Here is a 20,133-nt window from a genome sequence, read left to right as displayed (position 1 = left end):
GCCTTCAGCTGCCTGGGCCTCAAACTCAGGGATTCCCTCCCTAAACCTCACTACCTCTCTCTCTCCTCCTTAAAACCGACCTCTGACCAAGACTTGGGTCACGTGTCCCAATATCTCAGTGGCTCGGTGTCACAAATTGTGTTCGACAACGCTCCTGTGAAGCGCCTCGGGACGTTTTGCTCCGTTAAAGGACACGATATTCATGAAAATTGTCGTAGTTATAAAAACTGGCATGAGGAATGTCACTTGGGCGAGGTACCAGAGGGTGAAGGGGGCATACACATTCAACACACAGCAGCTTCCAGAGGGGAGGCGGGCAAAACAACCCTAATAAAATTAACCCGGTTACTCGACAACACCGATGATGCACGCCAGCCAAGAAACAGCGGTTATGCGCACACCTGCAAGCAGCAAGTTATACCCGGGAGACTGCCCCGTTTATAGCTCTTCCTGCCCAGTTTTACACTTCTAGTTCCTCCGAGACGGCACACAAGTTTGGCACGTGCTTTCCTGCTGTTCCCTGGTACTTCCTCATTCATAAACCGGACAGTTTCACCACCAGCTGCCGTCCTCCAGCTTCACACAGTTCCTTCTTTCTGCAACTCTACAGCCAGTACTGTGCTGGGTGATGACAACTTGCATTTATATAGCGCCTTTAGCGTAGCAAATCATCCCAAGGGGCTTCACAGGGGTGTTACAAGAAAAATAACTGTTTCGACACCGAACCACACAGAAAGAAATTAGGGCAGGTGACCAAAAGCTTGGTCAAAGAGATACGTTTTAAAGAGCATCTTAAAGGCGGAAAGAGGGGTTTAGGGAGGGAGTTCCAGAGCTTGGGGCCCAGGCAACAGAAGGAGGCCACCAATGGTTGAGCGATTATAATCAGCACGGGCCAGCCCACACTGCGATATGTGTGCGCACTAGGTCCGTGCAGCAGAGCAGATCTCCAGTCGTCCTGGTTAACCCTTGCCACTGGACCAAGACTCACTCTGTCAAGCCCGTGTGGTGGCTGGTGTGCAACGGTCACCCCACGTTAAAACAATCCACGCACAGGGATCTTCCACCCTTCAGGATGTAGTTCAGGACCTGGAATATTAGGTCCTTCACTGAAACACCTGTCAACTCACCCCATTTTTTGTGTGGAAGCAAGTCATCCTCGATACAAGGGACTGCCTAAAATGATGATAATCAGGGATGCTGAAGGGAGCAGAATTTGAAGGGAGCAGAATTTGAGGAGCGCAGACATCTCGGCCGGGGGGGGGGGGGTTGGTGTGTATGTGGTTGTGGGGCTGGAGGAGATTACAGAGATAGGGAGGTGCGAAGCCATGGAGTTATTTGTAGACAAGGATGAGAATTTTGTAATCGAGATGTTGCTTAACTGGGAGCCAATGTAGGTCAGCGAGCACAGGGGGTGATGGGTGAGCGGGACTCGGCGTGAGTTAGGACACAGGGCAGTGGGCACAGGGTGATGGGCGAGCGGGACTCGGTGTGAGTTAGGACACGGGGCACAGGAGGTGATGGGTGAGCGGGACTCGGTGCGAGTTAGGACACGGGGCACAGAGGGTGATGGGCGAGCGGGACTTGGTGCGAGTTAGGACACGGGGCACAGGGGGGTGATGGGTGAGTGGGACTCTGTGCGAGTTAGGACACGGGGCAGCGAGCACAGGGGGTGATGGGTGAGCGGGACTCGGTGCGAGTTAGGACACGGGGCAGTGAGCACAAGGGGTGATGGGTGAGTGGGACTCGGTGCGAGTTAGGACACGGGGCAGTGAGCACAAGGGGTGATGGGTGAGCGGGACTCGGTGCGAGTTAGGACACAGGCAGCAGAGTTTTGGATGACCTCGAGTCATGTATTTAACTGGTACAAGTGATTGTCTCCCCCAATAGTATTGTTCTGAGCACCAACATGTAGGGCCCAAGTTTCCACATGATTTGCGCCTGATTTTTAGGAGCAACTGGTGGAGAACGGACTATCTTAGAAATCGCAATTCTCCACATTTTTTTTTCCTGCTGTTCTCGTCAGGTAGAACAGTTCTACTTTGGAACAGAATTTTTTCTTCAAAAGGGGGCGTATCCGGCCACTGACGCCTGATTTCAAAGTTTCCACAGTGAAAACGTACTCCAAACTAACTTAGAATGGAGCAAGTGAAGATTTTTGTAGAACTGAAAGAACCTGTTCTACACATTAAAAAATCAGGCGCAGGTTACAAATTATGCGTCCAGAACGAGGTGGGGGGGGGGGGGGGGGGGAAGGGAAGTCATTAAATTCTATAATAAATCCTTCTACAAATATTATACAAATAAATCCAACCTGAATAAACATTTATAAGCAAAGAAAAGATGAAATAAACCATCTTCCTACCTGTGTGAAAGTGCTTCAGCCAGGGAGAATGGTGCAGGGAGCCTCACAAGTTGAGGCAGCCGTTCGTTCCCGCGGGGGGGCGGGGGGGGGGGGGGGAGGGGGGGAGGGGCCCGTTCGTTCCCGCGGGGAGGGGGAGGGGAGGAGGAGACAGTGAGAAGGCTGCAGGAAGCCTCAGTGCTGATGGCTATGTGCTTTTATTAAAAAATGTTCAAAAATTAAACAGCTACAAAGAACTACAAAAATGGCGGAGTGCCAATGTTTCCTTCACACTGCGCGTGTGTGAACGCTCCAACGCGCACGCGCAGGGTTGCCGGCAGGAAAAAAACTAATTTAAATGGTACCCGCCCCCTCCCACTTACAACATCGGCGCGAGTGTAGGCTCCGCCCTCCTGGGCGCCGCGCCAAACAGACAAGGAGCTGCAGGGCGCTCCAGAATCGCGCGTTTTTTTTCCGGCGCCGTTTTAGGTGCAAAAAACGGGCGCCCAGCTCGGAGGGGCGCCCGTTTTTTATCGTGTGGAAACTTGGGCCCGTAGTGTCTGGGGTCTATAAACCCCCAAGCTCCCAAACTTGGGCAGGCTGGAGGAGTTAGAGCAGCAAGTGATTTCAGGAAAGGCATGATTGCACTGGAGAGAGGACAGGAGATTTACGAGGATGTTGCCTGGACTGGAGCATTTTAGCTATGAGGAAAGATTGGATAGGCTGGGGTTGTTTTCTTTGGAACAGAGGAGGCTGAGGGGAGACCTGATTGAGGTGCATAAAATTATGAGGGGCCTGGATAGAAAGGACCAATTTCCCTTAGCAGAGGGGTCAACAACCAGGGGGCATAAATTTAAAGTACTTGCTAGGAGGATTAGAGGGGAGTTGAGGAGAACTTTTTTCACCGAGGGTTGTTGGGGGTCAGGAACTCACTGCCTGAAAGGGTGGTAGAGAAATAGACAGACTTGCATTTATATAGCACCTTTCACAACCACCGGACATGTCAAAGCACTTTACAGCCAATGAAGTACTTTTGGAGTGCAGTCACTGTTGTAATGTGGGAAACGCGGCAGCCAATTTGCGCACAGCAAGCTCCCACAAACTTCAATGTGATAATGACCAGATAATCTGTTTTTGTGTTATGTTGATTGAGGGATAAATATTGGCCCAGGACACCGGGGATAACTCCCCCTGCTCTTCTTCGAAATAGTGGCCGTGGGATGTTTCACGTCCACCTGAGAGAGCAAACGGGGCCTCGGCTTAACGTCTCATCCGAAAGACGGCACCTCCGACAGTGCGGCACTCCCTCAGCACTGCACTGGGAGTGTCAGCAGAGATATTTTTAGTGCTCAAGTCCCTGGAGTGGGACTCGAACCCACAACCTTCTGACTCAAGAGGCGAGAGTGCTGCCCACTAAGCCACAACTGACACTGATGAGGCAGAAACCCTCATCGCATTTAAAAAGTACTTGGATGTGCGCTTGAGGTGCCATAACCTACAGGGCTACGGACCACAAGCTGGAAGGTGGGATTAAGCTAGACAGCTCTGTCGGCCGGTGTGGACATGATGGGCCAAATGGCTTCCTTCTGTACTGTAAACCCCTCTGATTCTATGACGGAGATGTGGCAACACACTGGAGGACTTGAGGAAAGGAACTGTTCAGGGCAGCACAGTTACAACTTATTTTCTCAAGCCCCTCCTCCTATTTACAATCGATATTAACGACTTGGAAGAAGGGACCGAGTGTAACGTAGCCAAGTTTGCTGACGATACAAAGATGGGAGGAAAAGCAATGTGTGAGGAGGACACAAAATCTGCAAAAGGACATAGACAGGCTAAGTGAGTGGGCAAAAATTTGGCCGATGGAGTATAATGTTGGAAAGTGTGAGGTGATGCACTTTGGCAGAAAAAAAAATCGAAGAGCAAGTTATTATTTAAATGGAGAAAGATTGCAAAGTGCTGCAGTACAGCGGGACCTGGGGGTACTTGTGCATGAAACACAAAAGGTTAGTATTCAGGTACAGCAAGTGATCAGGAAGGCCAATGGAATCTTGGCCTTTATTGCAAAGGGGATGGAGTATAAAAGCAGGGAAGTCTTGCTACAGCTATACAGGGTATTGGTGAGGCCACACCTGGAGTACTGCGTGCAGTTTTGGTTTCCATATTTACGAAAGGATATACTTGCTGTGGAGTCCGTTCAGAGAAGGTTCACTCGGTTCATCCTGGGGATGAGTGGGTTGAGTTATGAGGAAAGGGTAGGTTGGACCTCTCTCTACTCATTGAAATTCAGAAGAATGAGAGGTGATCTTATCAAAATGTATAAGATTCTGAGGAGGCTTGACAAGGTGGATGCAGAGAGGATGTTTCCACTGATGGGGGAGACTAGAACTAGGGGTCATGATCTTAGAATAAAGGGCCGCCCATTTAAAACTGAGAGGAGGAGGAATTTCATCTGAGGGTTGTGGATCTGTGGAATTCGCTGCCTCAGAGAGCTGTGGAAGCTGGGACATTGAATAAAGTTAAGACAGAGATAGACAGTGTTTTAACCGATAAGGGAATAAGGGGTTATGGGGAGCGGGCAGGGAAGTGGACCAGAGTGCATGATCGGATCAGCCATGATCGTATTAAATGGCGGAGCAGTCTCAAGGGACCGTATGGCTGACTCCTGCTCCTATTATGTTCTTAAGAGAAGGCTGAGGGGTGACCCGATAGAGGTCTTTAAAATGATGAAGGGGTTTGATAGGGTAAACGTAGAGAAGATGTGTCCACTTGTGAGGGAGACCAGAACTAGGGGCCATCAATATAAGAGAGTCATTAATAAAACCGATAGTGAATTCTGGAGAAACTTCTTTACCCAGAGAGTGGTGAGAATGTGGAACTCGCTGCCACAGGGAGGGGTTGAGGTGAATAGTATCGATGCATTTAAGGGGAAGTTGCATAAACACATGGGGAGGAAAGGAATAGAGGGATATGGTGATGGGGTGAGATCCAGCTTGTGGTCACTAGCCCTGTAGGTTTCTGCCTCATCCCACTCACTTAGCTCAGTCGGTAGAGCATCAGACTTTTAATCTGAGGGTCCAGGGTTCAAGTCCCTGTTCGGGCGTTCTGTTTAAAGCACAACTTTTAGCCATTTAGGACCGAGATGAGGAGGAATTTCTTCACCCAGAGAGTGGTGAACCTGTAGAATTCTCTACCACAGAAAGTTGTTGAGGCCAATTCACTAAATATATTCAAAAAGGAGTTAGATGTAGTCCTTACTACTAGGGGAATCAAGGGGTATGGTGAGAAAGCAGGAATGGGGTACTGAAGTTGCATGTTCAGCCATGAACTCATTGAATGGCGGTGCAGGCTAGAAGGGCCGAATGGCCTACTCCTGCACCTATTTTCTATGTTTCTATGTTTCTATGAGGTAGGGTGGGCCAAATGGCCTGTTTGTGCTGTAAATACTACACAAGACTATGTACGCAGATAGCGATCAGGAGCAGGGACTGAGACTGACATTCTGTCCTCCCGACACCAAGGCACTGAAGCCATCACCTGCAGTTACAAGCGGCACGGATTTGAACCCAGTAACCTAGCCCACATAGCTCAGTATCTCACCACAGTTCATTCACCATGGTGAAGCTGTGCCCACATCCAACAATGGTCATGCATTTCATCTGCTGCTCACATGGGAAGATTAAAGAAAGACTTGCATTTCTATAGCGCCTTTCACGCCCACATCTCAAAACATTTTATAGCCAATGAAATACTTTTTGAAGTGCAGTCACTGTTGCAATGTGGGAAACGCGGCAGCCTACATGCGCACAGCAAGCTCCCACAGACAGCAATGTGATAATGGCCAGATAATGTGCTTTTTTGTGATGTTGATTGAGGGATAAATATTGGGCGGGAGATCCAAGAGTTTGGGAGGCCAGGAGGCCGGCGAGGAGTTCGCTTCTGGCGAGGAGCTGGTAAGTGATTGGTAAGTAGCTCTCTTTCTCTTTTATAAATCAGATAAGTCTAATTAGAGGGATGGCAAGGCAGCTCAATGCATGTCCTGCGGCACGTGGGAAGTCCTGGACGCTTCGTGTGGTCTAGACAACCCATGAGTGCAGGTGTCTCCGCGTTTCGGAGCTTGAGCGGCGGCTGGAGTCACTACGGTGCATCTGCGAGGCTCAGAGCTACGGGGATAGCATGTTTCAGGAGGTGGTCACCCCGCAGCTTAAAACCATGTAGTTAGAGGGGAAGTGGGTGAACACCAGACGGAGGAAGAATGGCCCGCCTCGCTTTCCAACTGATATTCTCGTCTGAGATGGTGCGTGCGTGTTCAGGCGGTGCCTCTGGGGAGTGCAGCCAGAGCCAAGTCCAAGGCACCACGGGCAGCTCAGCTGCACAGTGGGCAAGGGACGAAGAATAAAAGAGCTGTAGTGGTAGAGGATTCATTAGTTAGGGGAACAGACAGGCGTTTCTACGGCCATAGACGTGACTCCAGAATGGTATGATGCCTCCCTGGTGCCAGGGTCAAGGACGTCACAGAGCGGACGCAGGGCATTCTTGGGGGATGGGCAAACAGCTAGAGGTCGTGGTCCATATCGGGACCAACGACATGGGTAGAAAGAGAGAGGAGGTCCTGCAGGAAGAATTTAGGGAGTTAGGAGAAAAACTAAAGGGTAGGACCTCAAAAGGTAGTAATCTCCAGGTTACTACCGGTGCCACGTGTTAATGAATACAAGAACAGAAGGGTAAAGATGATGAACGTGTGGCTGGAGAGTTGGTGAAGGAGGGAGGGCTTTAAATTCCTGAGGCATTGGAACCGCTTCGAGGGGAGATGGGACCTGTACAAACTGGTCGGGTTGTACCTCAACAGCGCCGGGACCAATATTCTCGTGGGGAGTTTTGCTAGTGCAGTTGGGGAGAGTTTAAGCTAGCTTGGCAAGGGGATGGGAACCCCCCCCCGAGAACAGATTGAATAGGGAAGGAAGTAAAGCAGAAATTGGGTAGCAAGAGTGTAGAAAGTGGATCTGTAAGACAGAGGAAACAAGGGTTAGTAAGTAGTAATCAAGAAGGCCTTCCTGTCTAAATGCTTTAATGCAAGGAGTATAGCAAATAAGGTGATTGAGCTAAGAGCACAGGTAGACACTTGGGAATGTGACATTATAGCCATTACAGAGACATGGCTGAAAGAGGGGCAGTTTTGTCAGCTCAATATTCCTGGTTACAGGATTTTTAGACAAGACAGAGAGAGGGGTACAAAGGGAGGGGGGCGGGGGGGAAGGGGGTTGCGGTATTGATTAAAGAAACTATTACAGCAGTGAGGGGAAATGATGTGTTAGAGGGATCATCAAATGAGGCCAGATGGGTCGGGAAAAAAAAGGGGCGATCACACTGTTGGGCGTATATTATAGACCCCCAAACAAGGGGAGGGAGATAGAGGAGCAAATATGTCGGCACATTTCTGAGAAGTCCAAAAACCATAGGGTAGTAATAATAGGGGATTTCAACTATCGTAATATTGATTGGGACAAACATGAAAGGTATAGAGGGTGCAGAATTCCTAAAATGCATTCGAGAACTTTTTTAGTCAGTATGTAACAAGTCCAACACGGGAGGGGGCGGTTCTGGATTTAGTTTTGGGGAATGAAGCTGGGCAGGTGGAAGGGGTATCAGTGGGAGAGCACTTGGGTGCTAGTGATCATAATTCAGTCAGATTCAAGTTAGTTATGGAAAAGGACAAGGATAGGTCTGGAATAAAAGTCCCAAATTGGGAAAAAGCTAACTTTGCCAAGTTGAGGAGTGATTTGGCCACAGTGGGCTGGAAACAGCTACTTGTGGGTAAATCAGTGTCGGAACAGTGGGAGGCATTCAAGGAGGAGATCCGGAGGGCTCAGGCCAAACATGTGCCCTTAAAGAAAAAGGGTGGGAATAACAATTCTAGAGCCCCCGGGTGTCTAGGGACTTACAGGGGAGGATTAAGAAAAAAAAGGGACGCTTATGTCATATACCGACGGCTAAATACTGTGGAATCTTTGGAGGAACATAGAAAGTTCAGGAGGTAAAATTAAAAAGGATATTAGGAATGCTAAGAGAGAGCATGAAAAATTCTTGGCAAGTAAAATTAAGGAAAACCCAAAGATGTTTTATAAATATATTAAGAGTAAGAGGATAACTACAGAAAGGGCAGGGCCTAGTGGAGACCCAGAGGGTAATCTGTGTGGAGGCGGAAGATGTTGGTAAGGTTCTTAATGAATACTTTGCATCTGTTTTCACAAAGGAAAGGGGCAATGCAGATACTGCTATCGAGGAGGAGTGTGAAATTCAGTATGAAATAAACAGTGAGAGCGGAGGTATTAAGGGGTTTAGCAGCTTTGAAAGTGGATAAGTCCCCAGACCCGGATGAAATGTATCCCAGGCTGTTGAGCGAAGCAAGAGAGAAAAAAGCAGAGGCTCTGACCATCATTTTTCCAGTCCTCTTTGGATTTGGGCGTGGTGCCGGAGGACTGCTGATGTAGTAACCTTGTTTAAGAAGGGAGAAAGGGATTGACCGAGTAATTACAGGCCTGTCAGCTTAACCTCAGTGGTGGGAAAAAATCTTGAAGGACAGGATAAATCTACATTTGGAAATGCAAGGATTAATTAGGGACAGTCAGCACGGATTTGTTAATGGAAGATCGTGTCGGACTAACCGGATTGAATTTTTTGAGGTGGTAAGAAGGAGGGTTGCCTTTACTGGCCGAGGCATAGAATATAAGAAGAGGGAGGTTATGCTTAAATTGTATAATACTCTGGTTAGGCCATAGCTGGAATACTGCTGCAGTTTTGGTCGCCGTATTATAGGAAGGATGTGATTGCACTGGAGAGGGTGCAGAGGAGATTTATGAGGATGTTGTCTGGAATGGAAAATCTTAGCTATGAGGACAGATTGGATAGGCTGGGTTTGTTCTCCTTGGAACAGAGGAGGCTGAGACACCTCATTGAAGTGTCTAAAATTTTGAGGGGCCTGGTTATAGTGGATAGCCAGGGTCTATCTCCCTTGGTGGAGGGGTCAATTACGAGGGGGCATAGTTTTAAAGTGGTTGGTGGAAGGTTTAGAGGTGATTTGAGATGATTCTTCATGCAGAAGGTTTTGGGGGTCTGGAACTCATTGCCTGAAAGGGTGGTAGAGGCAGAAACCCTCACCACATTTAAAAGGTGCTTGGATGTGCTTGAAGTGCAGTGACCTGCAAGGTTACGGACCTAGAGCTGGTAAGTGGGATTAGACTGGATGACTTTTTGTTGGATGGTGCAGATATAATGGCAAGTACTTCAGGGAGTCGAACTCGGCCAGGATGATCTCCTGGACTAGTGTCGATCGCCTGGATGGGTCGGAGAGGAATTTTCCCCAGATTTTTTCTCCCTAAATTGGCCTGGGTTTTTATCTGGTTTTTGCCTCTCCCAGGAGATCACATGGCTCCGGTTGGGGTGGAGTGTAAAATGTTGCGATGCAAGGGGTGTGTGGGGCGGACTGGTTGGGCTGGGTGCTCTTTACCTTTCCGCCATTGTTCACGGGTTTATATGTAACCTTCAGGGCTGCTGACCGAGGGCCATGTGGCTCTCTGTCGGCCGGCGCGGACACGTTGGGCCGAAATGGCCTCCTCCTGCGCTGTAAATTTCAATGTTTCTATAACTCCTCTGCTCTTCTTCGAAATAGTGCCATGGGATCTTTGAAGTGCACCTGAGAGGGCAGACGGGACCTCAATTTAACGTCTCATCCGAAAGACAGCACCTCCGACAGTGCAGCGCTCCCTCAGCACCTTCTGACTCAGAGGCGAGGATGCTACCCATACTGATTGCAGATAAGTCACGTGAAATACAGCAATAGATTCATTCCATAACTGCCAATTACAATCATTTTGTTACTTGCCAGCAACTAATTTATAAATCACACGCCTCAGCACAAAGCCAGACCCCATGGCTGGCCAACACACACTGTGCAACAACAATCTGCATTTATATAGCATCTTGAAATGTCGTAAAACATCCCAAGGCGCTTGATGGGTGCAATTGCTGAACAAAGTTTCACACCGAGCCACCTAAGGAGGTACCCGGACAGATGATCAAAAGCTTGGTCAAAGAGCGAGGTTTTTAAGGAGCATCTTAAAAAGGAGGAGAGAGGTAGAGAGTCGGAGAGGTTTATGCCAGGATTTCCCAAGTTTAGAGCCCAGGCAGCTGAAGGCACTGCCACCAATGGTGGAATGATTAAAATCGAGGATGCGTGACAGGCCAGACACGGAGAAGCGCAGCTTTCTCAGAGAGTTGTGGGGCTGGAGGAGATCACAGAGATAGGGAGGGGCGAGGCCAGGGAGGGATTTGAAAACAAGGATACAATGTTTTAGACCACTATTACCCGCTCTGGGACCAGTCTACAATGTTTTAGACCACTATTACCCACGCTGGGCCCAGTATACAATGTTTTAGACCACTATTACCTCCTCTGTGCCCAGTATACAATGTTTTAGACCACTATTACCCGCTCTGGGCCCACTATACAATATTTTAGACCACTATTACCCGCTCTGGGCCCTGTATACAATGTTTTAGACCACTATGACCCGCTCTAGGCCCACTATACAATGTTTTAGACCACTATTACCTGCTCTGGGCCCTGTATACACTGTTTTAGACCACTATTACCCGCTCTGGGCCCTGTATACACTGTTTTAGACCACTATTACCCGCTCTGGGCCCTGTATACACTGTTTTAGACCACTATTACCCGCTCTTGGCCCTGTATACAATGTTTTAGACCACTATTACCCGCTCTGGGCCCAGTATACAATGTTTTAGACCACTATGACCCGCTCTGGGCCCAGTATACACTGTATTAGACCACTATTACCCGCTCTGGGCCCTGTATACAATGTTTTAGACCACTATTACCCGCTCTGGGCCCAGTATACAATGTTTTAGTCCACTATTACCCGCTTTGAGCCCAGTATACAATGTTTTAGAGCACTATTACCCGCTCTGGGCCCAGAATACAATGATTTAGACCACTATTACCCGCTCTGGGCCCAGTATACAATGTTTTAGACCACTATTACCCGCTCTGGGCCCAGTATACAATGTTTCAGAGCACTGTTACCCACTCTGGGCCCAGTATACACTGTTTTAGACCACTGTGACCAGTTCTGGGCCCAGTATATAATGTTTTAGACCACTGTGACCAGCTCTGGGCCCAGTATACACTGTTTTAGTCCACTATTACCCGCTCTGGGCCCAGTATACAATGTTTTAGTCCACTATTACCCGCTCTGGGCCCAGTATACACTGTTTTAGACCACTGTGACCAGCTCTGTGCCCAGTATACACTGTTTTAGACCACTATTACCCACTCTGGGCCCAGTATACAATGTTTTAGACCACTGTGACCCACTCTGGGCCCAGTATACACTGTTTTAGACCACTATTACCCGCTCTGGGCCCAGTATACAATGTTTTAGACCACTATAACCATCTCTGGGCCCAGTGCAGCAGGGAGGGATTCAAATTCTTGGGGCATTGGAACCGGTTCTGGGGGAGGTGGGACCAGTACAAACCGGACGGTCTGCACCTGGGCAGGTCCGGAACCAATGTCCTAGGGGGAGTGTTTGCCAGTGCTGTTGGGGAGGAGTTAAACTAATATTGCAGGGGGATGGGAACCTATACAGGGAGACAGAGGGAGACAAAAAGGAGGCAAAAGCAAAAGACAGAAAGGAGATGAGGAAAAGTGGAGGGCAGAGAAACCCAAGGCAAAGAACAAAAAGGGCCACTGTACAGCAAAATTCTAAAAGGACAAAGGGTGTTAAAAAAACAAGCCTGAAGGCTTTGTGTCTTAATGCAAGGAGTATCCGCAATAAGGTGGATGAATTAATTGTGCAAATAGATGTTAACAAATATGATGTGATTGGGATTACGGAGACGTGGCTCCAGGATGATCAGGGCTGGGAACTCAACATCCAGGGGTATTCAACATTCAGGAAGGATAGAATAAAAGGAAAAGGAGGTGGGGTAGCATTGCTGGTTAAAGAGGAGATTAATGCAATAGTTAGGAAAGACATTAGCTTGGATGATGTGGAATCTATATGGGTAGAGCTGCAGAACACTAAAGGGCAAAAATCGTTAGTGGGAGTTGTGTACAGACCTCCAAACAGTAGTAGTGATGTTGGGGAGGGCATCAAACAGGAAATTAGGAGTGCATGCAATAAAGGTGCAGCAGTTATAATGGGTGACTTTAATATGCACATAGATTGGGCTAGCCAAACTGGAAGCAATACGGTGGAGGAGGATTTCCTGGAATGCATAAGGGATGGTTTTCTAGACCAATATGTCGAGGAACCAACTAGGGGGGAGGCCATCTTAGACTGGGTGTTGTGTAATGAGAGAGGATTAATTAGCAATCTCATTGTGCGAGGCCCCTTGGGGAAGAGTGACCATAATATGGTGGAATTCTGCATTAGGATGGAGAATGAAACAGTTAATTCAGAGACCATGGTCCAGAACTTAAAGAAGGGTAACTTTGAAGGTATGAGGCATGAATTGGCTAAGATAGATTGGCTAATGATACTTAAGGGGTTGACTGTGGATGGGCAATGGCAGACATTTAGAGAACGCATGGATGAATTACAACAATTGTACATTCCTGTCTGGCGTAAAAATAAAAAAGGGAAGGTGGCTCAACCGTGGCTATCTAGGGAAATCAGGGATAGTATTAAAGCCAAGGAAGTGGCATACAAATTGGCCAGAAATAGCAGCGAACCTGGGGACTGGGAGAAATTTAGAACTCAGCAGAGGAGGACAAAGGGTTTGATTAGGGTAGGGAAAATGGAGTACGAGAAGAAGCTTGCAGGGAACATTAAGGCGGATTGCAAAAGTTTCTATCGGTATGTAAAGAGAAAGAGGTTAGTAAAGACAAACGTAGGTCCCCTGCAGTCAGAATCAGGGGAAGTCATAACGGGGAACAAAGAAATGGCAGACCAATTGAACAAGTACTTTGGTTCAGTATTCACTAAGGAGGACACAAACAACCTTCCGGATATAAAAGTGGTCAGAGGGTCTATTAAGGAGGAGGAACTGAGGGAAATCTTTATTAGTCGGGAAATTGTGTTGGGGAAATTGATGGGATTGAAGGCCGATAAATCCCCAGGGCCTGATGGACTGCATCCCAGAGTACTTAAGGAGGTGGCCTTGGAAATAGCGGATGCATTGACAGTCATTTTCCAACATTCCATTGACTCTGGATCAGTTCCTATCGAGTGGAGGGTAGCCAATGTAACCCCACTTTTTAAAAAAGGAGGGAGAGAGAAAGCAGGGAATTATAGACCGGTCAGCCTGACCTCAGTAGTGGGTAAAATGATGGAATCAATTATTAAGGATGTCATAGCAGCGCATTTGGAAAATGGTGACATGATAGGTCCAAGTCAGCATGGATTTGTAAAAGGGAGATCATGCTTGACAAATCTTCTGGAATTTTTTGAGGATGTTTCCAATAAAGTGGACAAAGGAGTACCAGTTGATGTGGTATATTTGGACTTTCAGAAGGCTTTCGACAAGGTCCCACACAAGAGATTAATGTGCAAAGTTAAAGCACATGGGATTGGGGGTAGTGTGCTGACGTGGATTGAGAACTGGTTGTCAGACAGGAAGCAAAGAGTAGGAGTAAATGGGTACTTTTCGGAATGGCAGGCAGTGACTAGTGGGGTACCGCAGGGTTCTGTGCTGGGGCCCCAGCTGTTTACATTATACATTAATGATTTAGACGAAGGGATTAAATGTAGTATCTCCAAATTTGCGGATGACACTAAGTTGGGTGGCAGTGTGAGCTGCGAGGAGGATGCTATGAGGCTACAGAGTGACTTGGATAGGTTAGGTGAGTGGGCAAATGCGTGGCAGATGAAGTATAATGTGGATAAATGTGAGGTTATCCACTTTGGTGGTAAAAACAGAGAGACAGACTATTATCTGAATGGTGACAGATTAGGAAAAGGGAAGGTGCAACGAGACCTGGGTGTCATGGTACATCAGTCATTGAAGGTTGGCATGCAGGTACAGCAGGCGGTTAAGAAAGCAAATGGCATGTTGGCCTTCATAGCGAGGGGATTTGAGTACAGGGGCAGGGAGGTGTTGCTACAGTTGTACAGGGCCTTGGTGAGGCCACACCTGGAGTATTGTGTACAGTTTTGGTCTCCTAACTTGAGGAAGGACATACTTGCTGTTGAGGGAGTGCAGCGAAGATTCACCAGACTGATTCCCGGGATGGTGGGACTGACCTATCAAGAAAGACTGAATCAACTGGGCTTGTATTCACTGGAGTTCAGAAGAGTGAGAGGGGACCTCATAGAAACGTTTAAAATTCTGACGGGTTTGGACAGGTTGGATGCAGGAAGAATGTTCCCAATGTTGGGGAAGTCCAGAACCAGGGGTCACAGTCTAAGGATAAGGGGTAAGCCATTTAGGACCGAGATAAGGAGAAACTTCTTCACCCAGAGAGTGGTGAACCTGTGGAATTCTCTACCACAGGAAGTAGTTGAGGCCAATTCACTAAATATATTCAAAAGGGAGTTAGATGAAGTCCTTACTACTCGGGGGATCAAGGGGTATGGCGTGAAAGCAGGAAGTGGGTACTGAAGTTTCATGTTAGCCATGAACTCGTTGAATGGCGGTGCAGGCTAGAAGGGCTGAATGGCCTGCTCCTGCACCTATTTTCTATGTTTCTATGTATACAATGTTTTAGACCACTATTACCCGCTCTGGGCCCAGTATACAATGTTTTAGACCACTGTGACCCGCTCTGGGCCCAGTATACAATGTTTTAGACCACCGTGACCCGCTCTGGGCCCAGTATACAATGTTTTAGACCACTATTACCCGCTCTGGGCCCAGTATACAATGTTTTAGTCCACTATTACCCGCTCTGGGCCCAGTATACACTGTTTTAGACCACTGTGACCAGCTCTGGGCCCAGTATACAATGTTTTAGACCACTGTGACCAGCTCTGGGCCCAGTATACACTGTTTTAGACCACTATTACCCGCTCTGGGCACTGTATACACTGTTTTAGACCACTGTGACCCGCTCTGGGCCCAGTATACAATGTTTTAGAGCACTGTGACCCACTCTGGGCCCAGTATACACTGTTTTAGACCACTATTACCCGCTCTGGGCCCAGTATACACTGTTTTAGACCACTATTACCCGCTCTGGGCCCAGTATACAATGTTTTAGAGCACCGTGACCCGCTCTGGGCCCTGCATACAATGTTTTAGAGCACTATTACCCGCTCTGGGCCCTGCATACAATGTTTTAGACCACTATTACCCGCTCTGGGCCCAGTATACACTGTTTTAGAGCACTGTGACCCACTCTGGGCCCAGTATACAATGTTTTAGACCACTATTACCCACTCTGGGCCCAGTATACAATGTTTTAGACCACTATTACCCACTCTGGGCCCAGTATACAATGTTTTAGACCACTATTACCCACTCTGGGCCCAGTATACAATGTTTTAGACCACTATTACCCGCTCTGGGCCCTGTATACACTGTTTTAGACCACTATTACCCGCTCTGGGCCCAGTATACAATGTTTTAGACCACTATTACCCGCTCTGGGCCCAGTATACAATGTTTTAGACCACTATTACCCGCTCTGGGCCCAGTATACAATGTTTTAGACCACTATTACCCGCTCTGGGCCCAGTATACAATGTTTTAGACCACTATTACCCGCTCTGGGCCCAGTATACAATGTTTTAGACCACTATTACCCGCTCTGGGCCCAGTATACAATGTTTTAGACCACTATTACCCGCTCTGGGCCCAGTATACAATGTTTTAGACCACTATTACCCGCTCTGGGCCCAGTATACAATGTTTTAGACCACTATTACCCGCTCTGGGCCCTGTATACACTGTTTTAGACCACTATTACCTGCTCTGGGCCCAGTATACACTGTTTTAGACCACTATTACCCACTCTGGGCCCAGTATACACTGTTTTAGAGCACTGTGACCCGCTCTGGGCCCAGTATACAATGTTTTAGACCACTATTACCAGCTCTGGGCCCAGTATACAATGTTTTAGACCACTATTACCCGCTCTGGGCCCAGTATACAATGTTTTAGACCACCATTACCCGCTCTGGGCCCAGTATACACTGTTTTAGACCACTATTACCTGCTCTGGGCCCAGTATACACTGTTTTAGACCACTATTACCCACTCTGGGCCCAGTATACACTGTTTTAGAGCACTGTGACCCGCTCTGGGCCCAGTATACAATGTTTTAGACCACTATTACCAGCTCTGGGCCCAGTATACAATGTTTTAGACCACTATTACCCGCTCTGGGCCCAGTATACAATGTTTTAGACCACCATTACCCGCTCTGGGCCCAGTATACACTGTTTTAGACCACTATTACCCGCTCTGGGCCCAGTATACACTGTTTTAGAGCACTGTGACCCACTCTGGGCCCAGTATACAATGTTTTAGACCACTATTACCAGCTCTGGGCCCAGTATACAATGTTTTAGACCACTATTACCCACTCTGGGCCCAGTATACAATGTTTTAGACCACTATTACCCGCTCTGGGCCCAGTATACAATGTTTTAGACCACTATTACCAGCTCTGGGCCCAGTATACAATGTTTTAGACCACTATTACCCGCTCTGGGCCCAGTATACACTGTTTTAGACCACTGTGACCCGCTCTGGGCCCAGTATACACTGTTTTAGACCACTATTACCCACTCTTGGCCCTGTATACAATGTTTTAGACCACTATTACCAGCTCTGGGCCCAGTATACACTGTTTTCGACCACTATTACCCGATCTGGGCCCAGTATACAATGTTTTAGACCATTATGACCCGCTCTGGGCCCAGTGTACACTGTTTTAGACCACTATTACCCACTCTTGGCCCAGTATACAATGTTTTAGACCACTATTACCAGCTCTGGGCCCAGTATACAATGTTTTAGACCACTATTACCCGCTCTGGGCCCAGTATACACTGTTTTAGACCACTGTGACCCGCTCTGGGCCCAGTATACACTGTTTTAGACCACTATTACCCGCTCTGGGCCCAGTATACACTGTTTTAGAGCACTGTGACCCGCTCTGGGCCCAGTATACACTGTTTTAGACCACTATTACCAGCTCTGGGCCCAGTATACAATGTTTTGGACCACTATTACCCACTCTGGGCCCAGTATACACTGTTTTAGACCACTATTACCCACTCTGGGCCCAATATACACTGTTTTAGACCACTATTACCCGCTCTGGGCCCAGTATACAATGTTTTAGACCACTATTACCCGCTCTGGGCCCAGTATACACTGTTTTAGACCACTATTACCCGCTCTGGGCCCAGTATACACTGTTTTAGACCACTATTACCCACTCTGGGCCCAGTATACACTGTTTTAGACCACTATTACCCGCTCTGGGCCCTGTATACACTGTTTTAGACCACTATTACCCGCTCTGGGCCCAGTATACACTGTTTTAGACCACTGTGACCCGCTCTGGGCCCAGTATACACTGTTTTAGACCACTATTACCCGCTCTGGGCCCAGTATACACTGTTTTAGACCACTATTACCCGCTCTGGGCCCAGTATACACTGTTTTAGACCACTTTTACCCGCTCTGGGCCCAGTATACAATGTTTTAGAGCACTATTACCCGCTCTGGGCCCAGTATACACTGTTTTAGACCACTATTACCAGCTCTGGGCCCAGTATACACTGTTTTAGACCACTATTACCCGCTCTGGGCCCAGTATACACTGTTTTAGACCACTATTACCCACTCTGGGCCCAGTATACACTGTTTTAGACCACTATTACCCGCTCTGGGCCCAGTATACACTGTTTTAGACCACTATTACCCGCTCTGGGCCCAGTATACACTGTTTTAGACCACTATTACCCACTCTGGGCCCAGTATACACTGTTTTAGACCACTATTACCCGCTCTGGGCCCAGTGTACACTGTTTTAGACCACTATTACCAGCTCTGGGCCCAGTATACACTGTTTTAGACCACTATTACCAGCTCTGGGCCCAGTATACACTGTTTTAGACCACTATTACCCGCTCTGGGCCCAGTATACAATGTTTTGGACCACTATTACCCGCTCTGGGCCCTGTATACAATGTTTTAGACCACTATTACCAGCTCTGGGCCCAGTATACACTGTTTTAGACCACTATTACCCGCTCTGGGCCCAGTATACAATGTTTTAGACCACTATTACCCACTCTGGGCCCAGTATACACTGTTTTAGACCACTGTGACCCACTCTGGGCCCAGTATACACTGTTTTAGACCACTATTACCCGCTCTGGGCCCAATATACAATGTTTTGGACCACTATTACCCGCTCTGGGCCCTGTATACAATGTTTTAGACCACTATTACCCACTCTGGGCCCAGTATACAATGTTTTGGACCACTATTACCCGCTCTGGGCCCTGTATACAATGTTTTGGACCACTATTACCCGCTCTGGGCCCTGTATACAATGTTTTAGACCACTATTACCCGCTCTGGGCCCAGTATACAATGTTTTGGACCACTATTACCCGCTCTGGGCCCAGTATACACTGTTTTAGACCACTGTGACCCACTCTGGGCCCAGTATACACTGTTTTAGACCACTATTACCTGCTCTGGGCCCAGTATACAATGTTTTGGACCACTATTACCCGCTCTGGGCCCAGTATACACTGTTTTAGACCACTGTGACCCACTCTGGGCCCAGTATACACTGTTTTAGACCACTATTACCTGCTCTGGGCCCAGTATACAATGTTTTAGACCACTATTACCCGCTCTGGGCCCAGTATACACTGTTTTAGACCACTGTGACCCACTCTGGGCCCAGTATACAATGTTTTAGAGCACTATTACCCGCTCTGGGCCCAGTATACAATGTTTTAAACCACTATTACCCACTCTGGGCCCAGTATACAATGTTTTAGACCACTATTACCCGCTCTGGGCCCAGTATACAATGTTTTAAACCACTATTACCCACTCTGGGCCCAGTATACAATGTTTTAGACCACTATTACCCGCTCTGGGCCCAGTATACACTGTTTTAGACCACTATTACCCGCTCTGGGCCCAGTATACACTGTTTTAGACCACTATTACCCGCTCTGGGCCCAGTATACACTGTTTTAGACCACTGTGACCCGCTCTGGGCCCAGTGTACACTGTTTTAGAGCACTGTGACCCGCTCTGGGCCCAGTATACACTGTTTTAGACCACTGTGACCATTACCTGCTCTGGTCCCTCTCTCCCTCCATCACCTGGAGCCGTTTCCCTAAACATTCAGCCGGAGGTCACGACCCCAACGTCGCAGCGACGTGATGACGTCACCTCGATTAAATTTTTATCAACAGAAAGAAACCCACCCGGATGGCCGCCGCCACACTGCGGAGGCGTTACCTTGTCTAACATCGCCCCCGCCAGCAATTTCCCAACCCGTCCGTGATTAACGCCGAGGCAGCGGGCGCTGCCGGGGAGAGTGAGGCGCCCTCCCAGCTCCCGCCGACGCGCAGCCTCCCGCCACAGCGACACCTCTCGGCCGGAGGACCGCCAGGGCCCGCAGCCACTACCCCAGCTGGTCTGGTCGCTTGAGGGGCAGAATGTTGGCCAGACACCCTTGGTCACACCCTTGGGTGGGGGGGGGAGGGAGGGAAACAAAGATACGACTTGCATTGCTGCAGCGCCTACCCCCACCCAACGCGCTTGGCAGCCAATGAAGTTAATTTCTT

The 20,133-nt window shown here is 48.3% G+C and overlaps 1 protein-coding gene and 1 non-coding gene across 2 annotated transcripts in view; one reads left to right on the top strand and one right to left on the bottom strand.

The window, feature by feature from the left end:
• stk11ip (serine/threonine kinase 11 interacting protein) overlaps positions 1-19,680 on the bottom strand; it is a 194,639-nt gene extending 174,959 nt beyond the window's left edge. The window contains exon 1 of the mRNA XM_070875140.1: positions 19,637-19,680. The gene's annotated coding sequence lies outside the window, so the exon portion shown is untranslated. The remainder of the gene's footprint in view (positions 1-19,636) is intronic.
• On the top strand, positions 5,359-5,441 carry trnak-uuu (transfer RNA lysine (anticodon UUU)). The gene has a single exon. It is a non-coding gene; the product is annotated as a tRNA-Lys (tRNA).
• Positions 19,681-20,133: the final 453 nt, after the last annotated feature.

This window comes from Pristiophorus japonicus, chromosome 3, assembly GCF_044704955.1.
Source record: "Pristiophorus japonicus isolate sPriJap1 chromosome 3, sPriJap1.hap1, whole genome shotgun sequence".
Lineage (NCBI taxonomy): Eukaryota > Metazoa > Chordata > Chondrichthyes > Pristiophoridae > Pristiophorus > Pristiophorus japonicus.
The sequence above is the reverse complement of the archived record's forward strand: the minus strand, read 5'-3'. Positions and strand labels throughout refer to the sequence as shown.